General features: G+C 45.9%; 1 protein-coding gene across 5 annotated transcripts in view; it reads right to left on the reverse strand.

The window, feature by feature from the left end:
* AGL (amylo-alpha-1,6-glucosidase and 4-alpha-glucanotransferase) overlaps nucleotides 1-13,048 on the reverse strand; it is a 63,099-nt gene extending 50,051 nt beyond the window's left edge. Inside the window, exons 1-3 of one of the 5 annotated variants that reach the window (XM_076065966.1) lie at nucleotides 12,909-13,048; nucleotides 7,159-7,205; nucleotides 1,943-2,076 (exon numbers count right to left, since the gene is read on the reverse strand). The gene's annotated coding sequence lies outside the window, so the exon portion shown is untranslated. The other 4 variants (XM_032946024.2, XM_032946034.2, XM_032946061.2 and 1 more) reach the window with 4 other exon arrangements.
* Between the last annotated feature and the right edge of the window lie 2,131 nt (nucleotides 13,049-15,179).

Below are 15,179 nucleotides of genomic sequence, written 5' to 3' on the forward strand. Positions count from 1 at the left end.
CCTTCTTCATAGGTCAAGTGAACTCGTTTATGTAGTAGTAATAAAAAGTATATTTAAGGGGTTATCTATTACAGCTACTAATAGGTAACTATTCCTATGCCAATTTAAAAACTGCTCACAATTTAACATTTAAAATTTTAATTCTTATAAGGCCCCATGGTGTAAAGTGCAGCCTCCAACTCCTATCCATTCTGGCCTCTCTTATGTCCTGTGAAGAAGGGACATTGCTTGAATGTCGCCGATTGTGTTTTTCGCTTTAAGGCCACAGTGTTACGTATGTATGTTGAGCTTCTTTCACACTGTACGTAGCCAACTGCGCAAATCGGAGGTGCGTTATTGACAAATGTGTTGAGTTTTTTTTTGTTATTTGTGCTCTCGTACCACTGCCTAAGCAGTGCCACTAAATCTTCTGTGACGTAGGGATCAGAAGATTAGATGCAGACAAATAAAGTTATAAGGAAAGAAGCTTTGAGAGATTCGTGTTGGGAATGACACTGAGACATGTGCATGCAGAGGAACACTTTTACCGAGGAACAAACAAAAAATCAAAGACACGATATTGACTGTTAAGCAACCTTGGTGTGCTTGGGTAGAGCAACTGCTAGAAGGGATGGATGAGACTAGTGACAGAATGGCAGCCAAAGGATGGAAGCACACTGAGAGCACTACCGCCACAGACACAGGATGATGACATCAGCCCACGTGCAGCACTCAGATGGATCGCAGCCTCACAGGACTGCGAGGGATTGTGCCAGTGTGGCGTGGCCGTCATCCAGCAGTGGACAGATCATGCTTGTTGATGATTGCATAACCATACTGTAAAAGGTACGATGCTAAAACATTTAAGAACTCATGGCATGTGTGTTAGGTTATCTAATTATACATGCTCAAACAGACTATGAAATCAACATGCATATGGTGTGTGAAACTTAATCCAACATGTTGAATTTGCACTTTGAAATTGAGCTAGATGCCTGGATACAACAACAACCGCACAATATTAAACAACCAGTTACAGAATGTGCATGCCAATGTGCATTTCGGAACTGACGCATCACGTTTATATGCTGCAAATTGCATTGCCAACATCTTTGCAAACTGTTAAAGTTAGAACAGTTTATATATAGAAGTTCTAGCAAACAAATTGTTCGTTTTTAGATGTTTAACCTACGATCAAATCACCCAGAATGCACCCAATCTCATCATATCTCAGAGGCTAACGAAGTGAGAGTCTGCACAGTCCTTGGGGTGGGCAATCACCACTAGTAGCAGGTGCTATAGGCTGCAGTGTTATGTTGTCGAAAGCAGAGAGCAGCGCAGCAAAAAAACACATTGTTGTACTGCACATCTAAACTCCCTGCCTTCACCAACCCGCACCGACCAACGGGGTGAGGAATGGCTAAACAACCCCCACTACAATGGCGTGAGGAGGCATTCATCCAGCAGTGGATTGGCAGTGTGCAATGCATATGAGCAGAATATTCCAGCAAACGTTCCTACGCGGATGCGCTCTATCGATTGGATTACATCTTGTCCACTATGCTATTGATTGACCTATGTTTATCAAGACAATATGACCAGTGCAAATACAACTCAACAAATTCGTCAATAACACGAACGTATGTATTTGTTTATTTATTTACTTAAGGCAGTGTTATTTCATCTCAAGGCAGTGTTATTGACGAATGTGTGCAGTGCGTGTTGATTGTGTGCAGCATCAAGAAAAATACATTGGAGAACATATTGCAGGTACTCTAGCCTACATAAGCAGATATGTCTGACAGATGTTCATAAATAATTCTGATGTGCACTCCAGTATTGAATTGTATACCGATTGTATATATGACAATCACAGCATTGTCACAGTGTGAAAACCCCACGCGAAAAAGTGCCCTGCAGAATCTAATGCACCACGTTAACATGTACTATGAATTTCACTCACATGGGCTTATATAGTCTACTAGCTGTACTACCCGGCTTCGCCCGGGACTTGGATCCACCACGCCCGGCCGCCTTTGTCTCCCCAGTGGCGATGTTGACACACCACACCGGTTACTCGTTTGAGGCTGAGTCGACCTAGGGGAGGCCCAGAACCGTTTAAAATAATCGTCACTGGTGGTGGCCGTGAGCGGGAATCGAACTCGGGTGGCCGGGTTCGTAGCGCGGCAACCGCTACACTGCACTGCGTTACGCTTCCACATGCGTGGGTCACGTGACAGATTTGACGTCACAGCTCACTTGCCGTGCAAAAAATAGATGCTTTATTGAGCTCCCCCCAAAAAAACACAAAAGTGTATTTTTTAAATAATTTTTGCATGGTGTACAGTCTGGAAAGTACCCACATGGCAAATTTCCAGTTTGTTGCATGTCGGGAAGTACGCTAAACATTTTGAACAGACACACATAATCACAACTTTGCCTTTTATATATATGGAGATGACAGGGATCGGCAATCTGCGGCTCTTTTAAGAAGTGCTTCGTGACGTGGTTTATTCAGGACCACCGTCTCAAATTCACGTCCATTGCAGGCTCTTTAAATAAAGTTTGTTTTTAATCGAATTCGAAAAAATGCCTCTTCTTGTTAATTTGTTTGCTGACCCCTGGTCTATGACAACAAGTGAAAAAAAAATGTGCACTACGGAGATTTTATCAGACCGGGCGCATAAGATCTCCGTTTGGATGGATGCCCAGCATGCGTGGTGCGTTGTTAACGGCTGGGCACCCATGCAGCAGGCAACAGGTGTCAATGTAGTCAAATCCTTGGTCGTACTGCGATTTCATGCTCCCCGCCTTTACCAACCCACACTGACCAGCACGGTGAAGTATGGACAAAGAACCCCCGCTACCGAAATGGCAAAAGGGGGAGTCTCTCATTCAGCAGTGAATTAAGCAAAAGCAACGCATTATGTTTTGTGAACTATGAAGCAGTTATACTGTATGCCTTTGCAAACTGATTTAGTAAACTAAGACTAAACTAAACCACTAAACAATTTTTAGTTTTACCAGAAAAGGCCCCCTGAGCTATATAGCTCTTTTCCAGAAGCAACTTGGCCACAAATGATAACTCAACGAATTGACTTATCACTTGGCAATTTATAGCAACCAAGTATTCTAAAAGCATGTTTCCAAATGTGGAGGGAAAAAACCGGAGGACCTGGAGGAAAATGCACGCAACCAGGGGGTGAACATAGAAACGTCAAATATACAGGGCTCCAGATGCTTTAAAAATAGATGACAAAATATTAACATGTGAATGTTTGCTATGGAATCTAATACACCACGGTTATGTGCACTATGAAATTACATACACCATGCGCTACCAAAAACGAACTCTTGCGTAATTGGCTTATCATCTTCGTAATCCAAAATATATTTAAAGGCTGTGATGGTGCTAGGCTTTCATACTAGAACATTGATAAATGTGCAATTAAATCGCCAGTTAACGATTAGGATTGTGTTAATGCAGGCACCACCACCATCATCAATTATCTATCCACTGCTAGTTGAAAGCCACTCCAATCCATCAGCACCCTCTCACGGTCTCGCAATGTAAAGATGATCTGCATAACTCCTGTGCACGAGCTGATTTCTCGAGGTTTTTTTGCAAACTGAACTTCGTGGCAAGCCCACAGAAGTAAAAATAAAATGTCAACGGGTAATTTGATAACGAAAAAGCAACATGCCAATGAATACTCTTTGGGTCTTTCGGTAAAGGCACGTAGATATAAAAATAATAAAAAAATTCACGACGATTCGAGATGACAGGGATGAGGACGATTGCTTGTGTTGCAATCGAAACGTCGTGATTTTTTTTTCTATCTACGTGACTTTACCGAAAGAACCAAAGAGTATGAATTCCTGCAGTCACGAAAGCTTTAAGTCAAGATTATGCCAATCAATGTCCTGAAAAAATTCAATTTAAACTAGTGCATATTACGCACGATGAGATATGGATCAGAAACGTGGACAAGAAAAGTGACAGTCACTGAAGTATTTATTTCACCACGAAAGACATGTGGAATGGATGTCGGACAGCCCGGACATACAGCCTAGTTGGTGCAGCCACTAAACATGTAACGGTACATCCAACGATCCATTCTTTCACTTACAATACTCGCGCATCCGTTCGAACGCATAACAAAAAATATATTTTTTGCAACGTACGTAAATTGTACCGAATTTACGAAGCCGTGACCTTTGGGCTGTAATGGGAGCGAACAAAACCCCACAAGAGTGAAAATAATGCAAACGAGAAAAAAATCAATACTTGAATTGAATTACCCGACGATTCGTGAAAACTCCTTGAATCATACTCTTTGGTTCTATTGGGTAAAGTCACGTAGGTGAAAATAAAATAACAAAAAATCACGACGTTTCGGCCACAACACAAGCGGCCTTCATCAGGTTAAGGGACGAGACTGTCTGGAGGACAGCGCTGGAGTGACTTTACCCAATAGAACCAAAGAGTATGGATCCTAGCAGTCACGAAAGCTTTAAATCTAGAACTCCTTGAATCGCCAGAGGGGTCCAACATTCCATGGGCATGGACTACTTAAGAGGAGCCGTGTGTGCGGGTCACGGCTGTCATTTTACTCAGAGGAATATGGGATAAAAATCATCAATGATCATACTTTCACTTTGCTTATAATATGCTATTGAGGAGCTCTAATCCAGCAATGAAAATTCCTTATTAACATGGCAGAGGCCAGTCTCTCCATTGGATGACCACTATTTTTCAAATAGAGTTGTGCTCATTATTTTAGCCCTGCAGTAGCGCTGATGATAATGATGGTAAACAATGATGACGGCAATGGTGTCGTGATGGTGGTGTTAATAATGATATTGATAATGTTAGTGATAATGGTGGTGTTATTGCGGATGGTAAAGGTGATGGCGGTGGGAGTGGTGATCGTGGTGTTGATGCTAAATTTGGTAATAGTGGAGATGTTGATCATCAAAATAAGAATCTTTATTTATCCTGGAGAAATCCGATGTGAAGCTCTTTTCCAGAGGTTGAGTCGGGGCGGGTAAGAAAGTTACAACAAACAACAATACAAAAAACGATAGGAGTGCAAAGTGTAGGAAAGGGAAGCAAACCACTAGGTAAAGTATATCAGTTCAAATTGCATAAGTACACACATTTCCAAGCTTGAGCAAGGCAGCAAAACAACAGCAAAAACAGTCGCAGACCACACCAAGACAACACACAGTCCCTCATGATGGTGATCACACTGATGTTGATGATGAAAACAGTGATGAGGGTGATGACAATGACCTTAATGATGATAGTGAGCGGTGGTGATGACAATTACCTTGATGCTGACAAGAATAATGCTTAAGAGTATTAGTGGTGGTAATCATGCAGCCGTGTTGATTCCCGGCAGGGATTATAACTCGGGCAGGGATTATAACTCGGGCAGGGATTAGAACTCGGGCACGTACAAACTGAGAGTCGAGAGCCCTGACTGCAGCGCACCACACGGGATGATCAAAATTATAACCTCCTCACAGGTGCAGATTCACAGCCACACACAAGGTAAACCGATAACATGCATCCTGCGCCCATGGCCAACCCACCCGGGAAATGCGTCCAATTTCATCACACCTCGGAAGCTAAGCGGAGGTTGAGCCTGGACAGTGCATGGATGGGCGACCACCACCATGCACAACAAACACGTGTAGTGGGCGTTGTAGGCAGCAGAGGGCAGTGCAGCAAACCCTATTGATGTTCTGTACTCCCCCGACCTTCACAATACCGCACTGACCAGCGTGGTGAGGTATGGTCACAAACTCCTCACTGCCTGCACGGCACGGACGAGGCCGTCACGCAACAAATGGGCTTCACGTGTTTTAGGTAGACATTCGAACATCATTTTTATCACCATTAGCATCAGCATATTAATCATGATTATCATCATTACTATCATCGTTATCATCATTGTCATCCTCCTGTCGTGGTCGATATAACGAGCATCGCAACTTTGAGCGAAGTCGGCAGCATGGGAATGTGCAATTTCTACCCCCACTGGCTCAGGGCAGCCAGAAGAAATGAGCGTCGCCCCACTCTCATTTCACCAACGACTCACGCAGACTTTTCCCTCTCATGCCCCATTAACACGGTCAGGATCACCAGAGTCATGCAGTTATAGAGTCAAGCTGTGCTGCAGCGTGTACACAAGGCTCACAATGGCCTACCGGGTTGAGGTCAGGTCTCCTTGCACCACCCAGCTCCTGGCTTGAGCTGCTTGCCTCTCTCTCTCTTCTCTCTCTCTCCCTCCTCCCTCTCTCTCTCTCCTGCCTGCCCCTTCTCTCTCCTCCCTCTTTTCAGGCCCAGCCCTCCTATCCCCTTTCCGCTTCTCTCTCTCTCCTCCCTCTCTGTCATCTCTCTCCCTCTTGACTCCCCTCCCTTCTCTCAATTCATGGAAACATTTCTAGACGATAGTGACGATCGACACTTACACACACACCCACACATGCCTATTCACACATACACTAAGAATATACACACAAGCATAGAGATGCGTACAAACAACAAAGACGAATATTTCCAGTATAGCCTAAACATACTGTTGGGGTAAGTGCTATTAGCAAGCACCAATGAAGGCCGGTACAGCACAAAAGGGAGTGGGTGGCCAGCACCACACCCGGCCGCCTTTGTCTCCCGAGTGGTGATGTTTAAACACCGCACCATTTAAGGCAGAGTCGACATAGTCCAGGACTGGTTCAGATCATCATTACTGGTGTTGGCCGTGAGCGGGAATCGAATTCGGGTCACCAGGTTCGTAGCACAGTGCGCTAACCGCTGTGCCCTATCTCCCCTACAAAGACAAATACATGGACACACGTGTATGCATATACATGTACATGCACACACAAACACATCATGTATAACTCCAGTTGGAACATGCCCAAGGAAAAGGAGTTGCAATCCAAGACATATACATTGGAGATAAAGACAGCTGAAGACAGTCTCCCTCACTGCAAAGCACACCAACTAAGAGGTTTTCCCTGTTGTGATTACCAAACAAATGTAACATATCCACTCATGGCCTGACTTATAAAGCCATCATCACACGTCAGGGTTTGCAGTCAAACCTGAACCCTGCATACTTCTTTGGGTCCAGAGGTGAAGAGCGAATAGAGCGAGCACCATCTTACCGCGAGGTGGGCTCTGACAGGAGAGAGGCTGCCCTGTGAATTGAGTTCTGTGTGAGAGAGGGGAAGGGAGATGGGGCAATACGCAGAGACTGGGATCAATTAGCACGATAAACAAACTCTCACATTCACTCACTCACACACCCACCACTCACCTCATCCTCGTTCACTCACCCACATCCCCCAAAACTCTCTCACCCACCTCACTCGCACACCAAGCACTCACCCTCACTCTCCCACTCATTCACCCACTACTCACCCTCATGCTCACTCAATAATTTACAAACCCACCGCTCACCCAACCTATCACTCACCTGCCACTCTCTCAACCACTCCATTGCCTCACCCACTCACTCACATTCACAAACCACTAACCCACTCACTCTGTCATTCTTATGCTCACTCACCCACACACTACCTCACCCACTCTCACCCACACACTAGCACGCACTTACTATTCCTCACCGCCACTCACCTACTCTCACTCATTCAATTGCTCACTCATACCCAATCACTTTCTGTCCAAGCCCACGCCCCATCTTGTTATCTGCTCTCAATTTCCACCCTATCATCTCTCTCACTCCCCCTCTCTCTCTCCTCTCCGCATCTCTCTACACAAGGCTCTTTCTCAGTGTGGTGTCGCAAGCACTGACGTTATACTTGTGTTACTTCTCTATTACACGACTCCATTGCATGTGTATTTTACGTGTCTACATGGCCACACAAAAACAAACGTCTAAATTACATTGCTCCGTAAATATGATTATTATGACGCTTGTTTACCCAGGAGAGCCTCACTGATTTTCATGGCTCTTTTTCAGGAGGGTTCTGTCAGGTTTTCGCAGTAGGGGAGCACTGTTGTGCCAATTCAGTGATTTGTGGTATCATTTTCCAAATCTGGTACATTTGAACCGTGATGGCAGCACACAATGGCCTTAAGTCCTTGCGAATAGCGTAATGGGATAGTTAACGCCCACTGTGAGTGAGTGAAGCAGACAGTGCGTCGTGTTTTTATAGTCAATATACACTACAGAGTATTAACCAGGGCGACGTGCCAGATTAAAACCACGAATCTCAGCAACAAGGGGCGAACGTGCTGTAAGGGTTCATCGAATAAAAGAGATCCTTACTCTCACGATGCACTCATTGCATCGTGCACATGAATATCATTACTTTCCATTGGTGGCATCCACTGATCAATGAAGCCCTCCCCAAACCATTGCGGTCTCGCAAAATCTCTCACGGTCTCGCGTAAAAACTTGCAGTCGACACGTGCACACAATTAGATATGATCGCTCCATCTACGCGGTGGGCGTCCTCTTAGCCGTGTTCCTTCTTTTGGCTGCCGCTTCGTCGTTAGCTTCGACCAAGTCCACTAATACCAACACCCACCATTGGCCACAAAGTAACGGTGAAGTAAACACGGCGCCTGTGCCAGGCCAGGTGCACTTTGAGGCCACGTGAAGTGCAGAAGGCTCGCTGACAGGTCACGGGACAGACCCCGGTGCCAAATACACTACACTACCACTCACATGCGCGTGTATGTTGAACTTCTTTCGCACCGTACGTTGCCAACCGTGCTAATCAGAGGTGCGAGGGAAGGACAACAAAAAACTGTTCTAAAAAAAAAGAGTTTTCAATCTATGTTTAAAAGTGCATAGCTCCAGTTGCTTCCTAATATCGGAAGGAAGAATGTACAGGACGGCCACAGAAGCGCATCTGAAAATGCGCGATGCAGTGACCGTCTTTGTTTCATGGTTAGTCACTGCACAAGCACGTGAACAACAGCCGCCAATTCCCATTAAGTGGCGGTGACATTACCACGGCGCTTGTGCCAGGTCAGGTGCTTGCTGGCAGGTCACAGGACAAACCCAGGTGTTGCGGGTTGATTGACTTAAGATGACTGCCAGATGCACCACTTGTGCTCCGCACTGTGCACGAAGACAAATATCCCATGAATAGGCTACACAGGCTGTTGGGGCAAGCGCTGTTTGGGAACACCAATGAAGGCCAACACGGCACATGAGGGGGTGGGTGGTCAGCACCACACTCGGCCGCCTTTGTGTCCCCAGTGATGATGTTTACAAACTGCACCAGGCACTTTTGGGGCTGAGTCGACCTAGGCTCGTAAGTGGGAATCGAACTCAAGTCACCGGGTTCATAGCGCAGTACGCAAACCACTACACAGCCGCTTCCCACACATACTGTAATACAAACCCTTATAAGAAAAAGTTATAATAGTTTGGGGGTCCTTTAAAAAACAATAAATGGATCGTCCCTTATCTAGGGATACTGCCACAGTGGTGGAATGGTTTGCACACTGGACTTGTTACCCAGAGGTCACAAACCCGATCCCCCGAGTGCAACTTTATTAATTTACCCTCCCTCACCACCCAGCCTCTGTCCGCCCAGCAGTGGGGTAAAGTGTGGGTACCCCCATTCTATCACCAGTCTCATTCATCAGCTATCACCTCTTTTTAGCAATGTGCCTTTCCCAAGGACACTTCTCCTATCAGAAAAAAAATCGATATTATGTGCTGAATTTACATATGAATGTGCCTGGAGCACGTTTTCAATTAGCGCAAGGTTGGAGTTAAGTACTGTGCGAAAGAAGTTATCCATACTGTGCACATTGCCAGCTATGACACATGATTAAGAAACACGTTAGATGCATTACGTGGATATTATGAGTTTGTAATATCTTAGACTAGCCTTTTGCCCTTCCAAGGACGGGTGTATTGTAGTAAATCTGAAACTTGCAAGCAAAAAGCAGATCGCGACGTGATATTCATTGCATCCATTCGTGTGCAATTTGTAAGGCCGCGGTGACACAGACCTGTTTCATTTACAGGTTATAATCCCTTGTTCATTATGACGTCCTTTTTACTTTGATGTCTCAACAACAGCGTCACGGAGATCACGTGACGTGAGGGTTCTTCTGCCTTTGTAGTGAGGGTTGTGAGTTGACGCTGAGGGGGGAGGCGCTTCGCCCCCCCATGTGGAGTGACGTCACCCGCTAATTAATATTAATGAGGGGGGGGTCCACGTGGAGGACGTCACCTGTTCATGATTATTAATGGAGGCTCGTCGACGTGTGACGTCACGCGCAGGACACAGACATTCTTGGCTCATTATAGTAGTAAATGGCGAAGTGTGATTTTTTTTATTATATCCCTAATGTAACCTTAAATACTTTTAAATTTGAAGGGGGCTATAATCCTTGGCGATTTATGGTCAGCTGGCTGAAAAAAGACTCAATACATTTGTAGAGGAGTACAATGGGGACGAGACGTCATGTGTGCCGTCCAGTGCGATGACGTCACGGAACGTGGCGTCATGCGCGCTGGGCGGCTCGATGACGTCATGTCTCCTCTAGTATTTAAGGGGGGGACCCCGTGACGAAAGCGGGGTCACTGTGGGAACGGGTAGAGTGAGAAGGGTGGAGAGCGAACCAGGGGTAGAGAGGGATCGACGAGAGTCAGGAGTGAAGCCAGTGGTAGCCGTAGGAGGTGCTGCTCTTCCCGGTCGGTGGGGTTGGCAAAGTGCCCCCATCCGACTCGAGGGAGAGAGACCAGAGCTAGCCGGGCTGGACCAGGACTTAGTGTAGGACCCCTAACCCCTGGGAGTTGTCACACCCTTTGTGCTATTGTGATACACTTAATAAACCTTTGGCGCAAAGCCCTTACTTTCAAGCCGTCTCCGAGTCGTCGTCGGGAACTCAACACATTGTAAAAAATATAACAATCGGCTTTACCCCCTCTGGCAATAAAACAGGTGTTAAGACTTTTGATTTAAAGCTTTCGTGACTGCAGGGATTCATTATTCTTGGTTCTTTCGGTAAAGTCACGTAGAAGGGAAACAATAAAATAATAAAAATATAAAACATTATTGTTTCCCTTCTACGTGACTTTACCGAAAGAACCAAGAATATAGGTGTTAAGACGTTGAAACACCAAATATATACCTTTTGCAAGACATCAAGTCTGCATTAACCACACATACTTGTGGCAAAACATGCAAACAGAAAATGGCAAAGCTTAGTTATTTTTCTTTATAATTTTGATACTGGCAAAAAGGTCCCATTGACAGAATTAACGCAAATATATTTACTTAAATGTATTTATTTTTACACGTTTAAATTGCATCTCGTCTCTGGTCTCGCTGTTATGTTTGAACTTGTCCTTTCTCATCTAAAACGGTAAAGGTCACACGCACCAATAAACACTGGAGGAGACTTTTCCTGCTCGTGCCCTCTCAGCACACGCAGTGTGCGCCACTGCGGCGAGGTCCTGGGTAGCTGTTGTGTCCGGGAGCCAACAGCTGGATTTCTGAAACCATTTATAGTTGCCACTCCATTCAATACCCTTTAAATAGGGTGCAGGGTTTCGGTGACCCAACCCAAACTTCGCGGCGCGCCTTTAAGGGGATGTTTTCAGCTCTTCCTGAAGCGGTCGACATTGCCCCTTTAATTAAAGGTTACATCCGCGCGCGCATCGAGAGGACGCAATATTGCACTGTCCGGTACATTGGTCAATGAATGTGTTAAGAGTTTTTTTTCTTCCGTTGTTGACTGTGCGCGTGTGCGCCAATTTCAACGCAGCAGTATCGCCAAATAATGTGTAGATAGTAATCGGGGGTTTTCCCCTTTTATTCTGGCGACAAAACTGAAATCTTTTTAGAAGGAATCATGCGTGTGCATTAACCACAATACTTGTGGTCAAAATGCAAAAAACAACACTGATAATATATGATGCATTGCCTTTGAAACTGATTGGTCCAGACCAGAGACGGCTTTCTTTTGAGCCTCGTCTCAATTGCACTATCAAAGTATGAAGTGCTCGGGGAATAAGCATCTACATCATTGGACCTCCTTTGCCAGTAACAAAATATAATAATAGGGGTTTTCCCCTTTTTTTCTGGCAACAAAACTGAAACCTTTTTACAAGAAATCATGTCTGCATTAACCACAATGCTTGTGGTCAAAATATTATTATACTTTGGTACTGGCAAAGGAGGTCTAATGATGTAGATGCCGTCTCTGGTGTGGACCAATCAGTTTCAAGGACAATGCATATATTATCAGTTTTTTGTTTGCATTTTGACCGCAGGTATTGTGGTTAATCCAGACATGAATCCTTGTAAAAAGGTTTCAGTTTTGTTGCCGGAAACAAGGGGAAAAACCCCTATTATTATACTTTGGTACTGGCAAAGGAGGTCTAATGATGTAAATGTGTAGATAGGTTCCAGTAGCTCACCCAAAACCCCGATGACAATGTTTTCAGAAACCCCCTGCCCTTTAATAAGGCGGCAGCGTTTCCGTAGCTCTGCCCAAACAACACCACCACCACACACCAGACGCCTTTAATTGCGTACGTGACGGCTGCCCTCAACGCAACTCCTAGGCGTTTCGGTGGCTCCGCATCGACCAACACGCAGCGGATGCCTTGAATTGGCTATGTGCGGCACGAGAATTGCCTCGGGGCCGAATGTTTGGTTTCGGTGGCTCCGCCTGAAACCCCCAAACACCGGGCGCCTTTAAGTGCGCAGCGTCCGCTGTGTTGACGCGAACATGGTGAAGGAACCCCTCAACAACGACAGCACTGCGTCCGCGACAGGAACTCGCGCCTTGCCCACTACAGCAACGTGCGTGTGAGGTGTGCGAGGTGTACATTATGTAAACGGCGCACACACAGACACACATAGACACAAACCAGCAGCACGCACAGCGAGCGGCGGCTTCACTGCCCTCCTACCTGCAAAGAGCCGAGCCGGTGCCGCGAACTCGCGCTCCCGACACTGGCCCACCGCCACCGGAAGACTTCTACCGCCACTGGAAGATCTCTTGCGCTCACCGTGATGTTAACTACCTCGCCAGGTGTGCAGGAGGTCGTGGGTTCGATCCCCAACTACCTCGCCTGGCGTGCAGGAGGTCGTGGGTTCGATCCCGAACTACCTCGCCTGGTGTGCAGGAGGTCGTGGGTTCGATCCCGGACTAACTCGCCAGGTGTGCAGGAGGTCGTGGGTTCGATCCCGAACTACCTCGCCTGGTGTGCAGGAGGTCGTGGGTTCGATCCCGGACTAACTCGCCAGGTGTGCAGGAGGTCGTGGGTTCGATCCCGAACTCGCCTGGTGTGCAGGAGGTCGTGGGTTCGATCCCAAACGACCCCGCCTGGTGTGCAGGTCGTGGGTTCGATCCCCAACTAACTCGCCTGGTGTGCAGGAGGTCGTGAGTTCGATCCCGAACTATCTCGCCAGGTGTGCAGGAGGTCGTGAGTTCGATGTTGAACTACCTCGCCAGGTGTGCAGGAGGTCGTGGGTTCGATCCCAAACGACCCCGCCTGGTGTGCAGGAGGTCGTGGGTTAGATCCCGACCCTGATGCCTGCTGCTGCTGTATATTTTAGATTTTGCGGTGTCTCTCTCTCTCTACCCCCTGGTCGTGTGGATTTTTTTCTCCGGGGTCCTCCGGGATTTCCCCCCTGCACACTTAGAATCAACATCCCGCGTTATGAGTTATTTGGCTGCTGTGAATTCCCACGTGGTGATGATGATTATAAGAGCCACTTCGTTGCGCTATCATTTGTGGCCAGGTCGCTTCTGAAAAAAGAGCTATACAGCTTAGTAGGTCTTACCTGGTAAGATAAAAACAATTGTTTATAGCAAGGCCGTAATTATAATATATATTGGGGGGGACACATCCCCCCCAATATTCAAATAAAATCTAAATGCCCCCCCCCCCCCAATACATTGCTATAAAATAGATTTCTGTTTATACGATTGTGGTTATTGTTGTACTTTATTCATCCCGAATCTCTCTCTTTTCTTGAAACAAGAAAAGGTAAAACAAGAAAACAGAAATGTAATACAATACACCCTTAGACATTATTGTAAAAAAAGTCCATCACGTGTTAGTGAATTGTTGTAATATTTTAGACAGGAAATTAGTTTTCAAATTTAGATTTTTTTTTGGTTTGGGGGAGGACCCCCAGACCCCCTGGGAGATTTGGTCCCCCCCCATGTTGACTCCATGGCTACGGCCTTGGTTTATAGTTTGTAATGTAAGATTCCACCCCCACAGTAAGATCTCTACTGCAACCAGACATCCTCGACCGCCTAGAGCCCTAGACTTATACCGCCACTGGAAGAACTACTTCCACCAGACGTCATCGTCTACCTTAATCGGAAGATTTCTACCGCCACCGGAAGATTGCTGCTGCCACTGCCAGAAACTCAACCGCCACCAGAAGAACATCTACCTCGATAAAAAAAAACTTCTACCGCCACCGGAAGATGTCTACTGCCACCGGCAGGTGTCTACCGCCACCGGAAGATTGCTTGTCACTGCAAGAAACTCAACCGCCACCAGAAGAACATCTACCTCGATTAAAAAAAACTTCTACCTCCACCGGAAGATGTCTACTGCCACCGGAAGGTGTCTACCGTTTGTGCGGTTGGGATTGTCCGGGAATTCCCACTCGTTATTTATTTATTTAATGCGCGCGCCTCTCGGTTCGGTAGAAGGTAACGGGGACAACCCGGGCGGGGGGAGGGCTCCTGATTGGTTGATTGGCGCACGTGAGGCGCTTTGACCAATCGGGCGACAGGGAGTTGGCCCACAGCGCTCCCAATGTTAAAAATCTCAGTGTCGCTTTAACCTTGAGGTATTTCGCTATAATTAAATGTACGAGTTTAAATTCGATCAACGTTTCATAATGATTTAGATTGCTGGATTTCAATAACGTTTCGTGTTGTTTGATGAAATTAAAACAGTTTGTAAAAAATTGTATTTCTAAAATTTCCTCAACGTTGACGTCATTTGGCGGGGAAATTTAAAGTAAAAGTTCTTAAAGTATTCAATAGCACTTTAATGAGTTCTAAATTACTGACACGATTACATCGTTCATATTTATTATGATGCTATTACCAGATCTACTAATTCAAACGCTGCGCATATTTGTACTTGCGTGAACACAAATTTTAAATTGTTACAGTCTTAAATTTTGATTTAAAGCTTTCGTGACTGCAG

This window comes from Petromyzon marinus, chromosome 1, assembly GCF_048934315.1.
Source record: "Petromyzon marinus isolate PM22_M1 ecotype Great Lakes invasive population chromosome 1, UKy_Petmar_22M1.pri1.0, whole genome shotgun sequence".
NCBI lineage: Eukaryota > Metazoa > Chordata > Hyperoartia > Petromyzontiformes > Petromyzontidae > Petromyzon > Petromyzon marinus.